The sequence below is a fragment of the Zootermopsis nevadensis genome, unplaced genomic scaffold, assembly GCF_977971745.1.
Source record: "Zootermopsis nevadensis isolate Lab colony 2312 unplaced genomic scaffold, Znev_1.0 Znev_ptg000021l, whole genome shotgun sequence".
Classification (NCBI taxonomy): domain Eukaryota; kingdom Metazoa; phylum Arthropoda; class Insecta; order Blattodea; family Termopsidae; genus Zootermopsis; species Zootermopsis nevadensis.
In genome coordinates, this window is record NW_028259153.1 from 86,649 (window position 1) to 96,638 (window position 9,990).

The following is a 9,990-nucleotide window of genomic DNA, read 5'->3' on the forward strand; positions in this document are numbered from 1 at the left end:
CCGCCCATCAAGGACGAAGCAATGTCAGCTGTCCTTTCGAAAAATCCACATCCAGGAAGTTCGAAACTTCTTTCAACTGGCCATTGCAGTATTTCGCCCCTGGGAGGTCCGACCCCTATTAATTGGGTTAATGCAAAAGTAGGCATAAGTGACCTAGCGTCTCCACGCGATGTAAACTGTAACAGTTGGCCTCGGGTATCGAACCGACCAATCAGAGACTTGAATTTAAAATATTCCACCAATCACAAATCTAAGCGGGAAGTCCAACCAATGATGTTACAAAATCTCAGATTTCGGAATGAGTGGGGGAAATTAATATATTTGAAACGCAGACTTCTTTTGAGAGGAGTCGGCAGTTGTTGCAAGTTGAAACGGTGTCACGGACTCATCGGTGAATTACATTAACTTAACATGATGATGGAAACAGAGTTAGTCTCCGAAACATTTGTCTTTGACGCTGCTAGTCGCCTACTCTACATGGCGCAAAAACCAGGAACACGGCCGTGGACCTTTTAGTGGTCAGAGTCTGAACCCAATGCAAGGAATAAAAGGTCATTCCTACTGACCTGTTCTATGTGAACCGTGGACCACATGACAACGGTTTATGAAGATGGCCGACAGTCATTGAAGTCCTCTTGCAAAATGCACGAGATGGTGTACAGGATTTGAAAGTAGTGTGGAAATATTTTCGCGTGTGAGAAACTCGTCCTTTTAATCCTCTGACGGTAGACGCGGAATGAGCTCGTCGCAAAATGCGCAGCTGCAAGGCGAAAATGTCGTCAGCGGGATTCGAACCAGTGATCCCAGTGTCTGATGACCGTTCTACACCGCAAATATGAGCGTTGGCTTCATAAATCTTGTTACAAACAAACACAAAAAATCAAATGTTACAACTTCGTTTATAAATAAATCTTAAATGTAGTGACGAGTATACTCGTCAACATTTAAATTTTAAATCCAACGTTTACAGCGTCGTTCTGCTCGCATGACAACGGCGATACTTCGGAAAAGAAATTTCTGCTACAGGAGGTAAAATAAAAGAGATGATTTGCCCAAGGGCTCTGTCTCCATTCTTCCCCTCCTTCCAGTCCTTGGCTCTAATAACGCGGGTTGGGGTGGAGGCGTGGGGGGTTGTACCGATATATTGCGACTCCTCGGTGTGGGTTGCGATTGGGAGGTTTCGGTTGTCGAATGCCAGAACGCAGATCCGTGGAAAAGACAAACATCGAACGAGAGGTAACATCACAATTATTATTGTGTTCCCTCTTGTTTCAGATCCATGTTTCTTCTCCGTACATTTTATTCGTTCGCCGTTGTCTGTCTCTGTTTTCCAATGAAACGATTCGAATTCAAAAGAAAAGTTACTTTATTAGAAAAGGCATCGCGTTCGCCCCACATTTCTGACTACGGTTTACGCCGAGCTCATAAGGAAGTCGGCGTCCGCTGAATTTCCAAGATGATATACAAAGTATATAAGTAACGCCTCCGTCAATCCGGATTGGGGCCTCTGAAATGGCACGACGTTTCTTTCAGGCTACTAGCTACGAACTGGGCGTTCGGGCTTCAATTCTTGGCAGGACGGGGGTTTCCTTCCCTTTTCCACAATGTCTGGGGACAACCTAGAATCTAGGTGAAGTTATTAAACGTCCATTAACCTAATTAATCAATCAGAGATTGTAAGAAAAATAGATTCTACAGCATCTTCTATGTCACTTTAAATTTACCCTGAAACATAAGAGTAAGTTGAAGGATAATATTAAAATGGATTGTAATGAAGTTAAATGTTAGAGAGTGGGTTGAATTTGAATAAGGATAATCTTGTGAACACGGTGATGAACATTTGGATTCAATGAATTTCTTGAGTGATTCCGATGAAGGACTCTGATCCATGCAAAACAGAAATTAAAAAGTAGGAAGAAGAAATAGACAGCTTATAGCCCTTTTAGTGCGAAAGAATTTCGTATGTAATCGCAATAAACCTTCGTTAGGCTCCGTCTTTTGTTTAGATAGTTCTAGAAGATTTCCGGTTAAGTGAAGAATGTGCAGTAGAAGCCTATACTGACGATGGTTTTGAAGTGGCAGGCTCTAAGCCTCTTTCACAGTTAAAATTTCTCTCCAAATGACCAATATTCATGGGCCATTGACTGGTAATCATTATATCATATATTAATTATGAACCGAAAAGTTGAGACATTATAAAATGGCATCGTTAATGAATATTAACTTAAAATTCAAAGGAAGGCGACTGTCTTTTGGATATTTGGTCACGCAGTCTGGCATTAATTTATTTCTTTATTTACTGAGACGAGACAACAGATTTCCCGCGAATAAACTTTGTGTTGTTGGACCAAAAATGACCATTTGCTAATTACATGCCATAGTGAATTATGTTTATAGTTAAACACGTGCAAATCAATATACGTCATCATTACATGCGCCGTACGAACAGGAAGTGGAAGTGTTGACACGCGCGCTATCTGTGTCTGCGAGCTGAAACTAGCTGCGTGCACGGTCTACATCAACACTCTCCTGCCATCTGTCGGACGAGGAACTTCGGGACGTTATTGATTTTTCTGCGCTTGAGGATGGAAAGACTTTGTCCTTGGTTTGCAGCGCCGATCAGTGGTCAATCCAGAACGAAAGAAATTTCGTTCTTACCGCCGTGAGAACTTTAGATTCTGCTGGTATCCTCGAAGAAATGAAACTGTTCTGTCTTGTAACACAATGGACTCGGGCCGGAATAAATGATGTGTTATGTTAACCACGTCCTGGTTAGTGGCGCATTCTGGTGAGGTATTGTCGAGGTACCAGGCAGTTAGAAGGCGTAGTCTTCGTTCAGGCCCGGCTTATCATCTGTTAAGCTGATTCTGTATTCGATTTTATCTCCTAAAGATACTTCGAATTCCCCGTTTGATTAGAGCTGTCTCATTTTTCCATTACTCCGTATGTGCCTTAACTTAAATCAAGTTCCTAGTTTTGTGTATTTTGTGGTAATATTTTGTGCTTATTCATTAAAATACCTAAAAGTACCTTACAAAATACCGCGAATAAATAAATACATCTGTTAGCTGAAAGCATGGCATTTGAAGAGGTTGTGTAACCGTTCGCTTTCTTCTTTGCTTTGTTGCCAAGGTGGGTTTGGGTTCGATGAAGGGATTTATGGGACTCTTTTGCTGGGTTTAATTAAAGATCCCTCAGCTGAGGCTTTAGTTATTTATTTTCAGGTGAAAAACAAGTTGACAAACAAGTTACAGAAAAAGACTCCGGACACCTGCAATTTCCCACGATGAGGCGCAGGGGAGGACGGGGAGGGGACCTTGAGACACGATACAAGTGCAGCTGAAAACAAGGGATCCGGACATAAAGGCTAAAGCGATCTAATCAGCGCTGTACGTGGCAACGCTCAGCTACTTAACAAGTGCGTAGAAAAAAACTCACGAACTACGACTCGTAATTAAAGGACGGTGCAATCTGTAACGATCTGCTATGCATATTATTCCTGACTCAGGGCGAAAGATTTGACCTCGGCAGTTCTGACCTCTCTAAAAGTCTGAGGGTTGTAAATCTGCGGCTTCAAACCGACGTAGTATATCTGGTCGCTGCTTGATGCCTCCATCGTCAGGGCGATAAGACGACGTGATGATGGAGGCAGTAGGGACCTCCTACCAGACTTCGCGGCGCTACAACGCAGAAGACGGGCGTCTTCGTACTCCCCGCCGTGAGAACGTATTCTAGCTGAGAAAACATTTTCCTTATGCTCTGCGCGCACTACCAAGGTCAAAGCTTTTCTCCTTTTCTCGTAACTGGCGACAAATCTCCCACAACATTTTCCGATTTAACGGACTGTTCTCCATTTAGGTTTTTCCGGTCACGGAACACTACGTCTGTGTGTACGTGCTCCATCACGCTCTAAAGTTATTTAATTATTTGACTGTACTTTGTAGAAGCTTCATTAAGTTACATCGCAGTAAATTTTACACGTTATTATTTTGAATATTCGTGTAGCATTGAAGTAACGAAGACGACAGTGTATAATTATTATGATACTTTGACATTCGGTCACAAATTGTCCGGATTTTTTATAAGCATACATTTATTTTAATTCGTACTATCAATTGCCCTGTTTTACATCGAATATAATAAAAGTGACATAGAAGTCTATTAACGCGAATACACGTCCACCAACACAACACGAGCAAGTCTTTCGCGGATGAATCTTAACTTTAATTACTGCACAAAAACACGCAGTACGCCTCTGACCTTGAAATTGAGACCAACCGTAAATGTACAGAGGTTAGGAAAATGGCAAAATCAAACACGGAAAAAGTTAATTTTGTTCTTAAACGAATTGAAAAGGGAAGTCATCAAGACGCCGCCTGAGATATTTACTGTAACTAAAATGCATTCGTAATTACCGTGGCACAAAGCACGAAACTTTCTCTGAACTCTTTCGAATTTGGATGATTCAGTTGTCGTAATGGAGTTCCAATTTCGACCGCACAAAACAGAAACAAACTCTCAGAGACAGAGACGAAACAGACGCCACGAGGAATTGAGAAAGAAGAGGCAATGAAATGTATCAAAGGCGACATTTTAAGCCCCTGAAAATATGACGTCAGGTGGACTTAAAACACAGCTCTCAGTCCAGAATCTTTGATACTATTTTACAATTCATAATTTCCGTTAATACTAACAATTTATCTCGTAAATAATGACAGAAGTTTTAGCAACATCAATTTCAAAACAACATTTTTACACAGAATCAAATACGATGTACTAAGTACTAAGATTTGTGTTCATCCATCGCTCAGCGTTTCAGGAGCTCGCTTTGTTTCTAGGATATTGAACGACAGAGAAACAGCTGTACTGAATACATTGCACCACCATTAGAACATACGAGAATTATGTTTAAAAACACACGAAGGTTTGCTCCTAATATAATAGTCAATGCTCATCATAATTTGCTATGCGAGTGCGACGTAGGAGACCTTGGTAGCACGAGATGAAAACGAGGTGATGGTGGCGCCTCTTGTGGAACTGGGAGGAGTCTGGAGTAAGGCGCTCGGTTTTATTTACGTGTTTTTGGTAGTCGCCGTGAAGGTATTTTTACATTTAATTTACTCTAAAGAGAAATATTATAAATTGCGTAATTTTAATGTGATTTGTATTGATTCTGCTGGAATAAACTGTGTTAACTGGACAAAGTTAAAATTAACATCTTACTGGACGGTAAAGAGGCTAATTGCACTTTCGAAACAAATATATTTTTGTTGAAAAAACAACATTTCAGACGCTGGCTCTGCTTACATTATCCTGTAACACTAGAAAAACTAATTCAATCCCCAGGAAATATCCAAAAACATGCATCAAGTTAACAACAAAACTTCGTGATGATGAATTGTTGAAGGCGTAGCCCCTCTGCTCTGTGTTCTGGACGTCCTGTGCTCAAGAATTGGACTGCGGATGAGCTGTCCTGGTTTTTGTTAGTTGTTCCAAGTACCTGCAGGCGCAGTACCTTCCGATAAATCACAGATTTACGTACATCATTTTCACAGAGTGTCAAAATTCAACTTGAGCTAGGGATGACACGAGTTACCTGAAACCTTTTGATGAACATTAAGCCCTCCATTCCACAATTCTTATACGTGACGTTAAGGCAAATGTTAAAATTATTCTTGTGATAAAAGTCGAGTTAATTGACTCATGTATAGTTAGAGAAATTCTTATAAGAATGACTATTTCAGACATTAAATTTCAGAAACTGGATCCAGGCACTGCTATTACTACAGACACGTGAATAATTTCGGAAAGATTCAGAAAATCTCTTCGGTTAACATTCAACACATGACATCGCTAACATGAAAATAAATTTAAGGTTGCTAGGTTACAGGTTCAGACTGAAATGGCAGGATTTGTAAGAGGGAACTTCTTGAAAAGCTAAAAACTGAATGCATTTGAAGCTGTGAACGAGGGTTTGGTGACCAGGAAATTATTTAAAATTATCAGGTTCATCCTGTTTGGCCAAGGAACGATGCATCCGCATAATTTCTAAATTACCAGATTCACGAATACAACTCTGTGGTCACACAACAGAGGTTTAACAGAAGTTTATATCATCACACTTCCATTGGTTCTTTCATCTTTCCGAGCATTTTTGGTCACCCTGTCAAATTTTTCAATTCTGTACATTCATGAAAGCAAATAATTGACACTTTTATAAGTGCCACAGAGTGTCACAATTAAGAAACCAAAACAATCCCCCTCGTCTGTGTTTTTTAAAGACCACCCATTAGTGTCATCGTATCCGTCCGCGAGTAATTGTCCAAATTACCCGAACGATGTTAATCAAAATCGATGAATCACAACTTCGTAAAATACTGCCCGGACATTTCCATTATAATTTCCACGTCACTTATGTGCATAAGTCGACTCTCCTATTCAAATCCTCACAACCTGGAGAAAATAAGACAGACGAACACGTGTCAACAGGCGACGCGAAATAACATTGAAACGTTTAAAGGACAATTAACTTGGGCAAATCACGAATCACAACCGCACACAGACGAAACAGTGTGACCAAAATGGACGGATTTCCGTCAAAGTAAAACCGAAAACCAATTTCGGGCGTGCATCGTTCTTTGTTTCACCCGCTCGCCACGTTGAGGCACAGGAAATGAGCGGGACCTGTAACAAACAAACAAACAAAACGACTTCTGTAAGAACGGCACAACAATCATACATTGGAAGTAAGAACACGAACGCAGAAAACTTACCTGTGCTGTTCGTTGACGCCATGATTCATCTCTTCTGCTGTGCGCAGGCGCAGAGTTCAGTAGCCATTTATGATTGCTCACTGCAGTTGTCCGTTTTGACAAGCGCAACTTCGAAGAGACACGACTGCAAGGCATCCACTTCGGCGAACGAAAACGCGGACTAAAATTTATCGAGCTTTTACGACGTCGCGATAAGATCGGAAATGAAACGAGAACACGAAATTCAGATTTGTCGCGCTGGAATGACGGTTCACTGAATCGAAGAACGAAACGTCGGAAATGAGGACCAAACAACGTCGAACCTCTCTCACTCACCTTTATTCTGTCACTTACCTTTATGCCCGTGCAAGGAGTTCGCCGTCCTGTAAAAAAGAACACAGCGACACGGATTCGCGGCCCGGAACAACACACGAAACTCCTAATTTGTTCAAACCAAAGCGCGTTATTACGTCGGCGAAGTTTTCGTCGTGTAAAATCCTAACTCCGGCGCGAATTCCGCGATTCTCGCTGACAAACGAAACGCAAAATGTTCGTGTAACTGATCTGCGTTCGATAACGCAGAATTACGCTTTCTTAAGAAAAAACACAATCGATGTCTTTCTCTAACGTCGAATAACCTGTAATTCAGTTCACAGAATAAAACACACAACAAAACATAATATTTCTCTTCAGAATTCCTGATAATAAATAACCTTACAGATTCAGACAAATCTTTCAGCACTGAAGCGAAAGATTGAAAAACCAAATTACGTATTTTGGCTTTACTGAATCTTTTTCCTTGCAATGCGATTTGTTCACAGGAAGAGAATGCAAAAGTTCTTTTTGTCTGTCTCTCCTTCTCGCATTGATTTCATTGGTCGTGCCGACCGAACCTGTCAAGTTGTGCACCCTGTGATAAAAAAAAACACACAGAAATATCAAACCCTCCTAACTGAACGTCCATTGCCATGGACACAAAAGCTAAGTGCACGCGACCTAACTTGGGCACCTATCGGGGAGGGCAGGGAGGACACTTACAAACTATAAAAAAAAGTATAAAGTGCACAGGGTTGCCAACTTGACCTTAACCTAACATGCCCTCAGTCGTGGCGGGCGCCGCGTCAAATACAAGTTGCCTGGCACGGACCGACGTGGTTATCGTTGGCAACCTGGGGCCTGGCTGCTCTGATAAGACCGTGCCTATGCTATGGCGTACAAGATCTGCCGCGAGCGCCCAGCCCATCCTCCAGCGGATGGGTCCTCGTCCACTAGGGGTTCGGCCGACACTGGTTTGGGTTTTAACTTTACTGTTGGCGCGTTGCTCCTCTTGCCATGGTCCCTGGTTCGAAGTCTCTCGCTGGCACAACACAACACAACCACAAATACTCAGAGGGCCGCTTCACTCACACACAGACTTTACACTCTTTCGAAACTCTGAGCCAATCTTTACTGAACACTTAACACTAAACACTTCGAAATCCCTGACGAGCAAATATTCTTATATTTCCTGGTTTATCGAAAATCTTACCGCAAAGACCAGAGCCTGCCTGTCTCTAATATACCGCGCGAGATAACTACGAAATTTCGACATGTCTGTTAGTTCGCGATGAATGCGTGCGCCATCGAATTCGGCAAGTTATATGATCGTGTAACATGGCCTTTTAGTGTGAGAACATCACAGCCATGAATAAATCAAAATGATTACGATTGGCTGGGCATTTAGACAGCGTACATAACACGTTGCGTATAAAATATAAGCTGTGGGGGGGGGGGGAGGCTCTTCAATGGACAGACAACCAATTTTAAAAAGATTTGTTGCTGATGTCTGCAAATGTCAATTTAACAATAACAAAACAGTTTTGGTTTTCCGTGCTCCGTCCACCACTGGTTGCATTCATAAGCTCCTCTGATCAAAAACCTCCTCTTTGCTTGGTTTCGTGATTTTATTCAGTTTCACATAGCGAAGACGGCCGTCCGATGTTTGGTCAAAATGAATTATTTAAAGTTTTGATTCCGGGTCCATGGAATCATCTTTTCTAGCGCAGAACAAATTTGAAACTAAGGCAACACCTACCTAAGTTCATACTCTACAATAACTTAAATTATTCTCGACTCGAAGCATGATGATATAACAACGATGTATCACTTGAAGGAGTTTCATTTATTTCATTCCTTCCTGTGATTACATCAAGAAGGCCACGCCCAAGGAATTTGAAACCTAGCACAAAACTTTGACACGAGCTAAGGGGCCTCGGAGTGGAGGAGAATATTATTAAAACGGAGTTAAGATCTGAATTTAAGTTAAATGGTTCGGACTAGGGGTAGAATTTCGGTTTTTCTGGTGACGAGAATGAACTTCCGTGTTCTTTTGTGGCAGTGAATTTCCCGAAAACGTTTTAATGTATGAAGACGTGGAAGAGAATCGAGAAGTTGGAACAGGGACAGAGAGCCTCAGCGTCGAGATGTAAATTAATTAAGAGCTCTTATTGAAATGTCAGGATAACATAACACCTGATATGGAAGCTGTGTTCAACATTTGCAAACTTTACTGTGGTAATCCTGACCGAAACTTCAGAACAAAACCCCTTAAACAGAAGGTTCTGTCCAACTACCCATCACACGTAACATATTTAGCGACATTTTTAATATTATCATACTACTCTTTATAATATTCCTTGAATTTGTGAGTGGGAACGCCTTTGGTCCCATTTATTTACTGTCGTGATTTCGATTGAAGTTCATTCTTAAGCTCTTTCACGAAACGAAATTTAAAATTTGTCTACATTCAAAGAAGCAACAGATGGCAGGGGCACACGTGAACGTACAAATCATGAAAAGTTAGTGTTCGCCGGCCATGCATACACAAGGAAAGAATTATTAGGTTTATTAGTGAGTTAGTCATGCAGAAAGAATGATAATTTGTACGATTCGTGTGTGGAGTCTGCCATCAAATAATTTTATATCAATGTTTAATTTACGTGACGTCAGCGGATTTGACAGTTACTGCTCTTACTCAGTCACAACCCAAGAACCTTGGCTATAATGGGGAATAATTTGTTGGTGCAGGCTAAAATGTTTCAAGTTTTGTACAAATCCTGAACACAATGAACCGAACTTTTTAAACGCACTGCAGTTTAGACTTCGTAGCCTAAGTAGAACAAACGACGGGAGATTACGAGGAGATGAAAAGTGTTCATGGTTTCCTATCCTGGAAGATGAAATAGTGAAAGAATTCCTA